The 15,238-nt window shown below is 40.4% G+C and overlaps 1 long non-coding RNA gene across 1 annotated transcript in view; it reads right to left on the minus strand.

The window, feature by feature from the left end:
- Positions 1-5,249: 5,249 nt before the first annotated feature.
- The window catches only part of LOC118667761, a 38,755-nt gene continuing 28,766 nt past the window's right edge, over positions 5,250-15,238 (minus strand). Inside the window, exons 2-3 of the long non-coding RNA XR_004971359.1 lie at positions 10,035-10,101; positions 5,250-5,385 (exon numbers count right to left, since the gene is read on the minus strand). This is a non-coding gene — a long non-coding RNA (uncharacterized LOC118667761). The remainder of the gene's footprint in view (positions 5,386-10,034; positions 10,102-15,238) is intronic.

The following is a 15,238-nucleotide window of genomic DNA, read 5'->3' on the forward strand; positions in this document are numbered from 1 at the left end:
CCAAATGCATTTCTTCCTTTGTGAAATAAATGTTCATTGCTTTTGGCCACTTTTATCAGGATCTTGTAGAGATGTGTCTGGGATTTTTTGTTTTGTTGTGTGTGTGTGTGTGTGTGTGTGTGTGTGTGTGTGTGTGTGTGTGTTGTTGCGCTGCTTGTTTGGTTAGCTCTGTGACCTTGTGCTAATAACAGAACTACCTTTTGCCTCAATATTCTCAGTTTGTACATATGAGTATCCCCAACTTCACAGTGTGAGGTTTAAATGAGATGATAGATGCAGAGCAACTAGATGAATGTTTGTGCTTGGTGAGAATGGGCTATGTTGCTACCATCATGATTATGCTAATAATGTGAGAGAAAATGGATTTGTAAGATGTATTTTTATATATTTTTTAAAAGTATAAAGCCCTTATTGTTTACATTTGTTGAAAATGCTTTTCCAATATTTTATTTCTCTTACTTTTTGATACAATTTTTGTAAAAATGTCTAATATTTCACAATTGATGTGTTATCATCTATGATTTCTTTCATTTATTTTATACTTGGAAATTATGCCCTATTCTCAAAATAATTTAAATACTTAATGTTATTGTATTTTTTTAATAATTGTTTTCCCATCTATATAATAAAAGCCTAAGTGGCCCTTACAGTGGAACAACCAGAATGACCTATGATGACCTATGTCGCTATAATGCAGACTGACCACCAGGGGGCAGACGCTCAACACAGGAGCTGCCCCCTGGTGGTCAGTGCGCTCCCACAGGGAGAGCGCTGCTCAGCCAGAAGCCAGGCTCACGGCTGGTTAGTGCAGTGGTGGTGGCGGGAGCCTCTCTTGCTTCTGCAGCAGTGCTAAGGAGCAGTGAGCTGAGCAGTAAGGAGCCTGCTGCTAAGGATCAGCAAGCCGAGTGGTAAGGAGCGAGCAGGCGGGCAGTAAGGAGCAAGGGCTTCCAGACTGAGAGAGGGATGTCCGACTGCCGGCTTAGGACCAATCCCTGATAGGGCCTAAGCCGGCAGGCAGACATCCCCCAAGGGGTCCCGGACTGCAAAAGGGTGCAGGCTGGGCTGAGGGACCGCCCCCTCCAGTGCAGGAATTTTGTGCACCGGATCTCTAGTATATCTATAAAACATATGGAATTTGAAATTGATGGATATGTGAGATGAGGATCAAGTGATATTTATTTCTCCCCATATTTTTAGACACATTCTCCAATATCATTTGATGAATATTATCTTTCCTGCATTGACTTTTAAAGCTGTTTCTACTGTTATCACATATTAAGTTCTATATATAGTATTTAAGGTTCTAGAACATTCTGTTATGTTCTATTGATACAGCTGTCTAGTCTTAAAACATTATAATTTTGTCTTCATGATTGTAGTATTACATATACCATTTTGGGCAAACTCACTCTCGTTTCTCTTTTTAAACATAACTCTTAGCTATTTCACTCATCTTTCTCTTCTGACTAACTTTTCAAGCATTTCCTTAATATAAAAATCCACCATTATCATGATAAGCTTACATGGAAATTTAGGAAGATCTGGCATCCTTATTTATTCATTTCATCTGGGCACTTAAAATCTATCTTAATTTTGTAAAAAAATATATATATATTTTTAGTTTCTGTAAACCTCTGAACTTTTATTTCCTCAAATCACACTATTTTATTAAAGCTACTCAGGAGTATATTTTAACATGAGTATATTCAAATTTTTCCCCATTATGGCTTTTAAATGGATGTTGCTACTATCTAGAAAAGTTATTGATTTTATTCTTAATTACATTTGGCTAATTCACTATGCTTTTATTAGTTCTAGTAGTTTTTCCAGCTTTTTCTTTAGTTTTACACTATATAGTTGATCATTTAAAATAATAATAGTTGATCATTTAAAATAATAATTTTATATCATTTCCCTAGGATTCTTTATTTTTCTGATTCTTGTTTTACTTTATTGACCAAGATGTCCAGAAAAATAATAAATATTAATGTCACAAATGGATATCCTTGTCCTTTTCTTTACATTAATTGTAATGCTTCCGATATTTCCCATGAAGTGAGGCAAAGTCAGTTTTCTCCCCATGGAGGTACTTAGAGATTGTCCTAATTACCCTCTCCAAATATCTTCACTAGAATTATTAGGGAAAAGGGTGCATGTCAATAGCCCAAAAATATACCAGACACCTTTTCTGCCATTGGGAGTCATGGCATTTGGGTTTCAGTGCTCATTCCAACACTTACTGGGCAGACCATTTGCACAAATACCTACAGTTTTTATATATTGCTCTTTAAAATGCAGGCAGTACTATTTGGAGACTGTGTTGGAGATTTATAAGACTGTTATTGGAGACTTAACCAGATATGGGAAAAATACCTCAGGCAGGACCTGGTGGACAGTAGTCATTGGACATGGAAGGCATCCCATCCATATTACTTTTATTCTGCAAAATATGGATTGGAAACCTGCAGAATGAATTTTAATAAGAAAGGCCAAACCTTGCTGATGACTTCTATGGACTTCAATTTCTTCCTGTATTTATGTGCAAATTTTCCTGGTTGGGAAAATTCTGAAAATTTAGTGACTGTCTAATCACAGCCACGAGAGAACCCATTTCCAAGATTCTGTGGCAGAGAGGATGTGGAGGGGACCCGCCCTAGTCAGCCTGCTGCAGAAGGACAGGGGGAAGCCGCTGGCCGCCTGGGTCGCAGCTGCATTTTCCTCTGTGGCCCCCCAGGGAGAGAGTGCTGCGTGTTTTTGCAGTTGCACTGCACTGTTCTACCACAGGGATTCATAGTTAACATTTTTCTTCCAGGCACATTTAAAACGTTTGGCTCGCGTCCTTCTTGAGCTGTTTTATAAGGGCAATAACTGAGGCCAGGGTGTGCTCTTGTCAGCAAGCAAAGCACGCAGCCCAGGCTGCCAAAGAGTTTCCTGCTCGGGGGCCACCCATCCTTGGCTGCAGGACGCATGGCTGGAGCTCATGGCAACTTGCACAGAGCGAGCACTGGGACTTTCTGTTCTCGGGGCTCATGCTTTGGATTCCATCCTTCAGTCCTGCTGCATAGATCAGTGGAGGCTGTTGTGTTTGCGCTTGTTTGGGACCAGCTAAGAACACATGTCACAGCAGCGGTTCAAAGCCCAGCTCTAGGGCTGAGAGCTGGGAAAACGCTCTTTAAGGACTAGCAAGCTGCGCTTCCCTCCTCCTAATGCAGGCAGAGTTCCCACGAATCAGCTGCCCGGGAGGGAGGCCTTCCCTTCGTCCCACTCTCTGTGAATTAACTTCTGGAACGGGCGGACAACACAGGCGCCAAACCAGGTTCCGACGCTGCTACCCAGCCCTCTTTGAAGTCCACCTTGGCAGGAGCTGATCTCTTTTCATGTATTACTAGTATTTATCGCCAAGGACTGTGCCGGGAGAATCCACGGCAGATCCCGGAAGCTGTGTTTTCAGGATTTCCTTTGATTGGAAGCTGTTGGCTGTGCCTTCTGCAGCTGGCTCTGTCACAGAGCAGAGGGCTCAGCGTGTCGCCCGAGTGGCAGCTGCCAGGCCAGCACAAAGGAGGTTCTGCCTGTGAAAGTGCCTTGTCACTAAATAACAACGCAAGGGGACAGGGTGTTGTTATCCCTTCACTCGCCAGTAGGGAGGCAATGTGATGTCATGAGTGGAGAGAACACAGCCTCAAGCCCAGGAGACACAAGTTGAAATGTCAGCTCTTCCACTGACTCAGACGGCGATCTTGACCTCAGTTTTCCCATTTCAATGAAAAAGATACACTCTCCAACTTTTAGCAAAGAATCAATAATGTAAGATACGTACAGTGTTCAGCTCCTTTCCTCCAAATTCCAAAGTTAGTCTAGAAATTGTAAAGCTGTCTGCATGAGGACTAGTGAATACTCTGCCGTTATCTTCTTTATTCATTATTCACTCAGTAAGCATTCAATTAAAAAAAAAAGAACACTTCAGTATCTTAGGTGCTAGATACCAGGAATAAAGAAATACACGTTTAAAAAAAGAGAGAGAGAAAGAAATACATGTTCAATTCATGGCTTCATCCCTTGTCTATTTAAAAAATAAAAAAAAAGAAATGATAAAATATAAAGGATGTTATGGTGCAGAAGGTTCAGGAAGTAAGGGGTGTACCAGGTTATTTATACCAGTTTATGGAATGGCAGGTCTTCCAGAAGTAGGGACCTTCAACAAGGGGGTGCCAGTACACAGAGCATAAATTCCTGGAATTTAGAGAATATGACCTTTTGCAATGTGATGAGAGTGACTTGCCCATGGTGATAGGCAGTCCATGGGCTGCTATGGGGAGAGTAAAAATGTCGTCTGTCAAAGAATGCAGCTTGTAAGAGTCTGTGACTGAGTTCAGCCAGGTCTTCCTCAGCAGGACTACCTTTGTCAGCGGGAGCAAGGACAGGCTCACCCTGAAGCCAGGATTGGGATTGGATGATGGAAGGATCCATTTTTGCCTTCTTATCCTACCTCAGTCAGAACTACTTCTGCTACTTCTTAACTCTTTTGTTATTGCTTTTCCCTAACCTTTTGGTGAGCAAAGCGTTCTAGGCTAGGAAAGACTTCTCAAACCACTGCAGCACACCATATCCTCTAGCAAAACATTTCTTGGAAAATGAGTTTCATTGCTGATGACAGGGAGTGCACTGTGATTTGCAGAATGTCCTCTTCTTCTGTGCCTTCCCCTCCATTATCTGAGGATCTCTGTTCTCTCAGGAGACCATGAGCTCCTTGAGAGCAGGGACTTTGGCTAGTCATTGTTTTACCTCAAGTGCTTAGTGGAATACTGGGCAGACAGTTGTCACTCATTACTACACAACACTGCCGCCCAAATGATCATTTTAATGTACTACTTGTCCAGTGCTACTTAAAATTCTTTTTTTAAAGAATAGCTTATTGATTTTTAGAGAGAGAAGAAGGGAGAGGGAGAGAGAGAAACATCCATGTGAGAGTGCAACATCGATTGGTTGCCTTCTGCAATGGGGAATGAGCCTACGACCTGGGCATGTGACCTTACCTAGGAATTGAACCAGCAACCTCCTGGTACATGGGGTGTTGCCCAACTAACTGAGCTACACTAGACAGGGCTTAATATTCTTCAGTGAAATCATATTAAGGGTCAGGCACTGGGTGTGGTGATAATGAAGGCATATCAAACATAGCATAAGAGAAATAAGAAGGACTATCTCCTTTTCTTATAATAGAATTTGGAGTTTAATTCCAAAGGAATTTATCAGACAACCAAAGTATGGGCGGAATGTGCCAGGAAGAGGACTAGAGATGAATGATGGACAACAAACATAAGCAGGTCATTGATTGGTCTTCTGCTGTCGGGCTTCCAGGACTTAGGCAATTTCATCATAGGTTTCCTGAAAAATATTCCGAGGGGATAAAGATGTTTGGATATTAATCTTCCTTGTAGTAAGTCACTCTCTTAAAAGGCTCTGCTGGGGCCAGAACAATACCAGAATGTCCACTTCAATAGTGCCCTTTACGAGGAAAACTCTCAGTGACACAGAATGGCCAGAATGACCAAACCAGATGGAAAAAAGTGAAATTGTCGAGGTCACATTTTATGGATGGGAAAACAAACTCAAAGAGAGGAAGTGAGGTGACTAAACTTTGAGAGGTTAGTATCTGGAGCCAGGACCCAGGTTCTCAGATGCCTTGCTCAGTGCCTTTTGTACTAAGACCATGTCTAATTGAAGGCCAAGAAGACATGCTCAGTCTAATTCACTCTTTAATTAGGAAAAGAAGATAACATTTATTAAATTCCTACTTTATGCCAACCATGGTATCAAACATTTTACACACATTCTCATTGATCATCACAGTAATGTAGTAGATAGAATCGTGCAGTTTGTTGTCCATGGTTCATGAACTATGCATGGTGTCAAGCATAGCAATTGGCATTTAATCTTCTGACTCGTAGAAGCATGAAATTATATTGGGGCAAATACAATTAAATCCCTTTTGGGTAGCTATTCATCTTGATATCTAATTTCTCTGGATTTGAATTGCAAGTACAATATTCATGAATATGAATCTTAATTACTTGAGATTGAATCAAATAACCTGTCTGCAAAAATTATGCTCTTCATATTTATAATAGATACAATTATTACCATTCATGTTTCTTCACTGATCAACCAAATGAGAAAATGAACTACAAATTTATAGTATATGTGTATGTATGCACGTTGTGTGTGTTTTCTGATCAATATTATCCATCAAATTGAACGCTTAGTTTTGGAAGCCATCCTGAATACCACAGGAAGTGATTTTGAAAATTAATTTTTTGCGTGATCATTATTTGTCAGTAGTGGATTTGTTCACATGAATGCCATATCTTATAAATGAGCGTTAGTCAGAGCTGGATGGATATGGAGGAAATGGGTAGCCTGATTATTTTCAGTATCTGTGGGTATGAGGTGTTGAAGAGTGAGAGAGTAAATATGTACAGGACCATGTTTACGAAAAAAAAAAAGTAGCAAGTCAAATAAAAGGAAAAATTTCTCCTGTGCTAGATGGCCAAGGTGAGGTCAGTATCAATATTGGCATTGGCACTGCCAAGTCCATGTTTTGCAAGATGATAATTTGATCAAGATGTATTGGCGACAAAAGGCTTATCAAACATAGAATGTTTTATTACACCAATTGATTTGTTTGACCAAAGTGACACCCATTTCTTTCACAAAGCTACTGCAAAATTTGTATCCGGCCTTACAAAATTTTATGTTAACAGCAAAGATTGGAGGCACAAATTTATTGAACATTTGAAATGTTAGTTTCTCATCATTAAAAAAAAAAGTGTTTCTTTTTTCAGAAAACAGAATGTTTCTTTGTACCCCACAGAAGAAAATGTATAATAAAGTTACATGTATAATCTGGGGGTTTAAACATACACTTATTGAATCTGACAATATTTTATACACTGAGAAGAGTAAAGATATTCTTCTCCCCTTTATAGTTTGTTAAACTGGGATATAGTGATTGTGAATTGCATATAAACCTTTTCTATGACTTGAGGCAACTGTAGCAGGCAACAGTCCAGTAAAGCCATCCAACCTAAAACCTAGAGTTCTGAGAGACCAGCTCAGTAGAACATTGCATATGTGATTTATCCTTTCATTACTTATTTAGTTTATTTATTCATTCAATTTCTGCCAGATTTTCAATAGAAATTTTGCTGCCTTTGGAGAAGACAAAAAAAAATTGAATAATCTTAACTGAAATTTATTCACAGGCAGTTTCTACAGATGAGGAGCAAACTGAGCTGATTCTTTCGTTAGTTAAGGCCAAAAAAAGGAAACAGAATGTAACCTCACTGTCACTATCAGAATAAGAGGAAGTGTATCTTTTCATAGGTTGTGACAAAGTTTTCCCAAGCAGTAAAGCAAAACAGAAATTCATCCACTGCTATGTGTACACACACACACACACACACACACACACACGCACGTGCACTGCACTTATATAACAGTCATTATCATCAACAAAACCATCAAACCAACCGTGATACAAATGGAAAGAACAATGCAGTGGGGGTCACTTGTAGTTCATTCCCACGCCTTATAATTAGGGAAATACTCTGATTAAAGGAAATCACACTCCCTAAATGAATTTCTCTTCCAGGAAGAGTGTCTCTGTGTAGGAGAAGTTTCCAAACATATTTAGATGTGACTGATACAATGTGAAGTGCATGTTCAACCATATTCAATGCTCTAAGTGCATACACCCCCCAGCAACCCGATTTGCCGGGCTCCTAATCATGTAGAAGGAGCCATAACTGCTTCCTTGGAGATGCCAACCATTTGTTGAAATGTGAAATCTGGGCCACACCAGTCAGCTTCAATGCTTCCTCTTAACTGTTTGGAGATGGCTGTCCTAGTGGCAGCTCCAGATTTCTGTGTGGAGAGAGCGTTCTGCCTGCTGAAGAAGCAGGAGGACCTGTATTGCTCCCTCTCTTCCCCAAGCATGCTGTTCTGATGACCTCTGTGCATTTACTTGTGTTAACCTGGAGGCAAAGGTGTTACAGAGATTATTGGACTGGTCTTTAGCCATTGCCACCCCCAGCCATCCCTGTGATGCTATCACTGTTTATCGAGAGGGTTTGGAAATACTCAGGCGGGGCCCATGGGTTTATGCGCCCACTGGTATATGAGCAAACAGGTTCAGATAACTCTACTCCCAACTCCCTGCTACTCAGCTGAAGAGAAAACCTAGAAAGGAACCTCTGCCAAAAGCTACTGTGGGGACAATATCCCTATAAACCCATTTTGTGTCCTCAGGAAAGAAATGGCTCAAGGATTCAAGGGACCTGGGTTGAAAAACCATTGATTGATTAGGGAAACGGAATGGATGGGTTGGCAAGTAAGGTCCTCATGACTCCCATGTGACTCTCAGAGACATTAGCATGTCAAGTCCAGGTTGAGTACAGTGTAACCAGTGTATCATTGGGGATGGGGAGGAAGAGCTAATCCGATCTCTGGCATTTGGGCGATGGAGCATCGTCTTCTTGAGCCTGCTGCCCATTGCAATTTTCACTAAATAAGCTGTTTTGAGTCTCTGAGCTGGGTGGCATAATTCCAGAGAGATTCGTTCTCATCTCCAAATACCTTCCCCCATAGAAATGCTGAAATCCACAAGCATAATATTGACAATCACCGTCTTTTACATTTGTCTTGCTTGGCAAGTATACAAGGAACCTTGACATTTGTTTCTCACAGCATCCCTGAAAGGCCTGTGTTAAAAGCCTATTTGACAGCAAACAAAACTGTGGTTCGAGTAGGTGACATGTTTGCTTTCCGTTGTACAGCTAGTGAGTTGCTGTTGCCCTGGGAGAGCTGTCACGCCCCTACTTAGAAGGGGGTGCTTTAAGGTGGGCAAAATTCAAAGGTAGCATTGGGTCCCAGTGCTTGAGAGTAGGACTTTCTCTGTGAAGGAGCAAAGGGATTCAAGTCAAGGCCAGAAAGGGGAGGGAAGGCAAGAAGAGGCCCAGAGAGCCTGCCGCTCTGGGAAGCGGTCCAGCCATCTGTCTTGGCTCACTCTCGACTTTCTCCTTGTCTCTGTTACTGCCTGCTTCTCCTCAACCTTCATTAACAGAATTAGATGCTCTTGCTGTCCTGCCTTAGGTCTGGGGCAGTAGACCAAGGGTTTGGGGAAAACTCTTTGTACTTGGACTGAGTAGCTTTTTCTCCCTGGCCTGGCTTTCTCTCTGCATCAGAGTGGTTAGATTCGGGGAGCTAAGGTACTGGCTTAGCCAGTAATGTGCTGGTAGAAGTTTAATAACAACAAAAGGAAAAAACCAGAAAAGAAAAGGAAGTCCAGATTTGTAGCATTTGCCAAATTCTGTGGCATAAATCCTTCCACCATCTCCCATTTCAAGTAAAATTCCTGAAAATGTAGCTATTGGCTCTCACCGTCTAGTACCAGCTTCTGCCGCACATGACTGGCTGGGAGAATGTCCAGCGAGAAGAGGCAGACAGCTTATCTCTAGCCAGGCATAGGCCTCTTCCACACCACTCCGTCTGGCTCACCGAGACCTCATGGCTAGAACCAAGCTGCGCGGGTACAAAGACAGCACATGCACTGGGCTCTATCCGTGGTACATTCATTTCTCTTAAAGGCTGCAAGGGGGGCTATGGGTGACAGGTCAAAATAGGATTCCCGAGTTCTCTAGTATTCTTATATTCATCTCTCAACAAACTGTGTGTGTGTGCACATATGCCTACAAACATAAAAACTCCCTATTGTATTAACAAAATGTGTAAGTTCACACCTAAGTTGTGCAAATGTTAGGAGATGGGGCTTTATCATGAAATAGATGTAAATTTGATTCATAGCTCTTTCACTTAGACAAGGTGCTTAAACTCTAAGGGTCCGTTTTCTTATCTGTAAATTTGGGGTATTAGTAAGTACCTGATAAGGATGGCTTCGAGATTAAATAAAATAACATTGGTTTAAAACTTAGCATCTGATAAGTGGTATGTGCCGTATCGATAGTCCCCATACCCACCTCGATTAATTCTCAGCTGCTCGCACCATCTTCCCAGCCTGTCCTCCGTGGACACGTCAGGAATAGGCTGCAAAGTACATGAAGGCCCAGTGACATTTATTTGGTTCCTGTTTGAACTAGGTGATAGGGATGTTGATAATCTTGTACATTTTTTATTTAAATAATTTCCCCACATGTTCAAATAATATACTTGTCACCCCTTTCAGGCCTGGGAACAGATCTTATCGGCTTTGCCACAAAATGGTACCTGCCTGAGTAAACACATATGCAGAATGGAGAGGCACAGCCTTTGCTCAGCATGTGTAACCTAATTCTCAAAGGCAAACAGACAATATGGCCACCAGGCTTAGGCTTCCAAAGCAATTTTAATCACAAAAGCAATGATTTATACACCTCTAAGACACAAATAAAAGATTGTTACATTGTCCCAGGGGCTCCCTTAAATCCTTGAAGAAAGAGCAAGAATATTGGTGAATACGAATATTTAGAAATTAAAATAGTCCGTAAGAGCCCAGAGTAGAGGTTAATGTCTTACCTTTTCCATACTGTCCTACATTGGTGTGTGTGTGTGTGTGTGTGTGTGTGTGTGTGTGTGTGTGTGTGTTTAAATAACTACAGTTTGCATTTTGTCAGTGTGATTCACAAGAGTAGCTTCAAGAATCAAATAATTCGAGTTGCAAATATGTACACTTATTCTTTAGCTCATTGTTTTCATATTAACCTCCATATCCACTAGTAAATATCATGCTTATGATGCTACTTGTTCATTTTTAGTTTAGGAATTATAACAACTTCCCAATATGGGAAATGAAAATTTAGCTCTATTTTACCCTCTGCCCCACTTAATCCTGGCACATTTTGGTTCCTCCCTTTTTAGCCAAAGATAACTGTACTTTAATTGTGGTTCAATCAATTTTTAGCATTTTCATTAAAATGATTATATAAATGCTATTCAAAGTTGATCCATGTTGTAGATTTCTTTTCCTGGACAATCTTTTGGTTCTTCAAAAATTTTTTCTTTTTTAATTAGTTGTCCATGTGCATATTACTAATTTATCCCCAAATTCTTCCCAAGTTATGACAGGTCTCTTAAATACAGTCAAACACATTAGCTTATATTGATTTCATCTTGAACAAATACTCCAAAGCCCTCTGAACTTCTTTTTCTCTACACCTCTTGCATGGCTGACACTTGGGGATTTTTTTTTGCCATTATCTTGGGGACTCCCCATTGCCTACTCCTGTGTTGGATCTGCTGTTCCCTGGATTCCATTTCTCTCTTGTTTTTCTCTCTCAGTGACATACATTCTCAAATGTGATTAATAATTTTTGAGATCTTTTAAGTTTGAAAATATCTTCATTTTACTATCCCACTTAATGGATAGTTTGTCTAAGTATAACATTGCTCAATTTCTTCTAGCTTTTTGGTATGCTTGTGTTGTCGGTGGAAATCAGACTTTTTCACAGGATTGCAAGAAAAGCATTTTATGGACCCATGCTTGTGAAATTGTGTTATGCCAAGGCTGCCCCTGGGTTTCCGATGTCCCATCTCCCTCCATCCGGCCATGGAAACGTCCAATCTTGTCTTCATCAAGGCCAAAACAAAGGCCAGTGTTCAGAGTTTCTGCTTCATATTAAAGCTCAGTCCTTTGGAACCCATATGGTCTGTGGGCCCCCATAGACCTGCTAGACCTGCTCCTAGGCAAGAGAGAGAATGTGCAAACGGGGTGAGTGCAGGTCACCAAGAGACAGAGCTTCTTTGTTCACCTGGGATCATAATCAGGAGCTTTTTCATAGTAACCAAGCAACTTCCCAAGCTTTTGTGGGCTTCTGAGGGGTCCACCTCCTACCCAATGATCTTTCCCAGGTTAGACAGACAGGCCTCTAAGGTCAAGCACCTCCCCCTGTGCCATTTTGACTATTACACATATCCTTATCTCCCCTGCTCCCCCCATAATTCTGTACCAGAGGGAAGGCTGCTCCCTACATGGGGGAAAGAGGGGTGCTCATCCCCTCGGAGGGACAGTGCTAGAGCTTCCTGGTCAAACAATCAGGCTCAGTGACCAATTCCCTCTGCTTTCTTCCTAATATCTACCTACCTATGGGAACACTTGGAAAAGTTACCTTTCTTACTCCTGATTCTTTGTATGAAAAACTTTCTTCTCTTTATAAAGTACTTTAAATATTCACTTTGTCCCAGTGATCTAAAATTGTGTGATGACGCATTTTGACATGAGTATATTTTCATCCATGCAACCTGAACATTCCATTCTTTGATTCTGAATTTTTTCTCTTGAGTTATTTCTTGAATGATGACTAAACTTCTGTTTTATGTCTTGTATTTTTCCTGAGTACCATTTTTTTCAGATGTTATACCTTCTGGAATAAATCATATATTTTCCTCTTCTAGTTTCATCTCTTTTTTTACATTTTCCTTCTGAATGATTTCCTCAGATTTCTCTTAAAACCCTCTCATTTAATGTTTCATTTATGCATTCATTTAAAATTTTTTCCTGCGTGGTTTGTGTTCTAATTTCTTATACATGGTTCTAGTTCCATTGATACAAATTCTTCTTTCATCTCTTGTACCAGTAGAATATTAATGATAGTTTTCTGGAATTTTCATATCTCTGCTGAGGCTGTATTTCTTGTTTTCTCATTCATTTTGGTCTCTGTGTTTCATGGTAAATGCTTCCCCAAATGTCACATTTAAGCTGGTATAGTAAAAAGCTCTGTGTATCTGGAGGGATGTTTCATGAACTTCAGTATAAGATCATCTGGTTGGGCCATTTCATACTCCAGTGTTAGTATTCATGGGTTCTTTCTCTCAGAATAATCAGATTGCCCAGAAAGTCCCCTCTAGCCTCCTGCGTAGGGGGTGTAAGTCTAGATCCCTGCATCCTGGAAGCTGTGTGAGGGGAAATACACTTTTATTCAATAACCCCTTTTCAGCGTGGCATCCGTTTTTCAACTCTGTTTGTGTTTTCCAATCTTGAGGTCTGCTGTTTTACCCTCTTTGAGAGAGAAAATAACATCCAAGAATCGGCCAGGATGTGGTAGTGGAGAGGTGGGGAGGGGAGGGTCTCCCTAATTTTTAAATATACTTCCACCAATCCTCCTGCTTTGAACCCCCTTCACAGAGGCCCTTAATGCCACCAAGCCTGGGGACTCTGCAGCTTTCTCTGCTGTTGCCTTATAATTCAGCTTTTCTGAATCTGCTAATTCAGGTCCCATTTGCTTTTATATTCTTCAAAACATTGTTTTTGCTTTCGCCCATATTTTTTAGCCTTGTGGGTGTCTGTCTTTATTTTTTTAGTCCCTAATCCATTGTTCAAATGGACTTTTGTGACAGAAGTAGAGGAAAATGCATGTATACAATAAATAACCTTTAGACCTTTTCAAAGTAAAATTACTCATTTGTCCTCACTGCACTTATTTTAATCATCTTTGTCCACTCTATCATCGCCTTCAAGTATGATTCAATACAATGTATGAAATAGCTACTAAGAGTCTGGCACTGTCCTGACTGTCATGGATATACAAATACAGGGAAAGAAATCTCCCCCTTGAGTAATTTTGCTGAGAATAATAAGCAGTTATTTTGAAGTACTCTGCTGAACTTAAATGAATCTTTCTGTTCTCAATTTTCCCATCTCCCTTTTGGTTGATTTAAAATTGCCAGTGTTTATAGTTTTTCCACATCTTCCAATGCCAACAGCATGACAATAGCCCCTTTGCTTTGATATTCAATGTATGCTTGTATTTTCCCTCCTATATTTATCCACTGCATCCCTACCATGCACTACCCTCAGTGGATCTTCTTGCTCCTTTTTGCACTTAATACGCACTTACCATGCAGCCAACATTTAAGAAAAGTCTGCTCTTTCCATCTTTACATCTGCAGTCTCTTTGTTCCATACAAAGATGAAGAGACATAATCCTTGCTTGATGGAACAACTTGCTTTAGTAGAAAGATGGATACATAGCCAATAATTTTAAGATAGCATGGCATGTGCACTAATAAATGCAATTAGAAATGACTTAGTTTTCAGGAAACTTCCTGCAGATGGTGGCAGTTGAGCTGTTTAGAAGGATGGTGAGGAATTGACAGGTGCTTTCTATGATATATTCTGGTTGTCAGTTATTCCCTCACGATGTTGTGAGCATAATAATGCAGGGCCAGTGTCTGGACACTGCTTGAATACTAAATGCCAAGAACTTGATGAATACTGAATGATACAAAGATAATAGAAGCAGCAATTTGGGTTAAGACTATATTGCTCTCCAAACTTTCCCTGAATTCAATAGATAAATAGGTAACTAAAACCTATAGTGGAACCTAACTCTCCTACACGATTTTGATTAGCTCACATTACAATTTTACTCTTTTCTAAAAAAAAACACAACATGTTTTTTTAAAAAAATCATATTTACTTTCCAAAATTTCCTGGCATGTGTCCACTAATTTGATTGGAAGATACTGAACTTGATAAAACCTTGTAAGATACTCAACTATTTTTCCTCTTCCAAAATAATTCAATTTTTTGAAGTTTGCAAAACACACAGAAAAATGTAGTGCTCTAACCCACAACTCAGAACTGACCTCAGTGAGAAGGTTGACAAATAACATGAGGAGATCCTGGTTCTCTGGGTTGATTCTGGGTTACTCGGGGAGAACTTGAGCGGGAAAGCCTGGCTTCTGGGTGAACGGGAGGCTTACAGACAGAAAAAGCCTGCTGAGGTTACTGGTTTATGAAGGAAATTGTTGATCTGGAATGAACTCACATCCATATTTATGCTGTATTTTAGGCAGACAACAGAAGGATCTATTGAGGATTTTTGAATTCACAAGTGCGACGCAGAAAAATGTGCTGCTATATTATTAATTTAAACACAGGTATCTTGAACAGTGGGGTTCTGATGCCAAATTTCAATTCCTCCTAGGAATTTTGGAGTATTGAGGGTGCTAAGAAAAATAGCTCTACTCAGCATTAGTCAGGATTTCTCTGTCTTGTACCACCTGGCCCTGATAATCCTCTTTTAAAGAGTTAATAAAAGTGCGTATGGGCTCACAGGTGCCCCCTGTGGATGAGATACCCAGTCTGAACTTTATCCCGATCCTCCCACTTTCCCACCCAGTCCCCCAAAGCATCAAACTTTGCTAGCCCTTATTATTGGATTATTTGCCTCTTACATTTGTATGA

Source organism: Myotis myotis, unplaced genomic scaffold (assembly GCF_014108235.1).
Source record: "Myotis myotis isolate mMyoMyo1 unplaced genomic scaffold, mMyoMyo1.p scaffold_m19_p_12, whole genome shotgun sequence".
Classification (NCBI taxonomy): Eukaryota; Metazoa; Chordata; class Mammalia; order Chiroptera; family Vespertilionidae; genus Myotis; species Myotis myotis.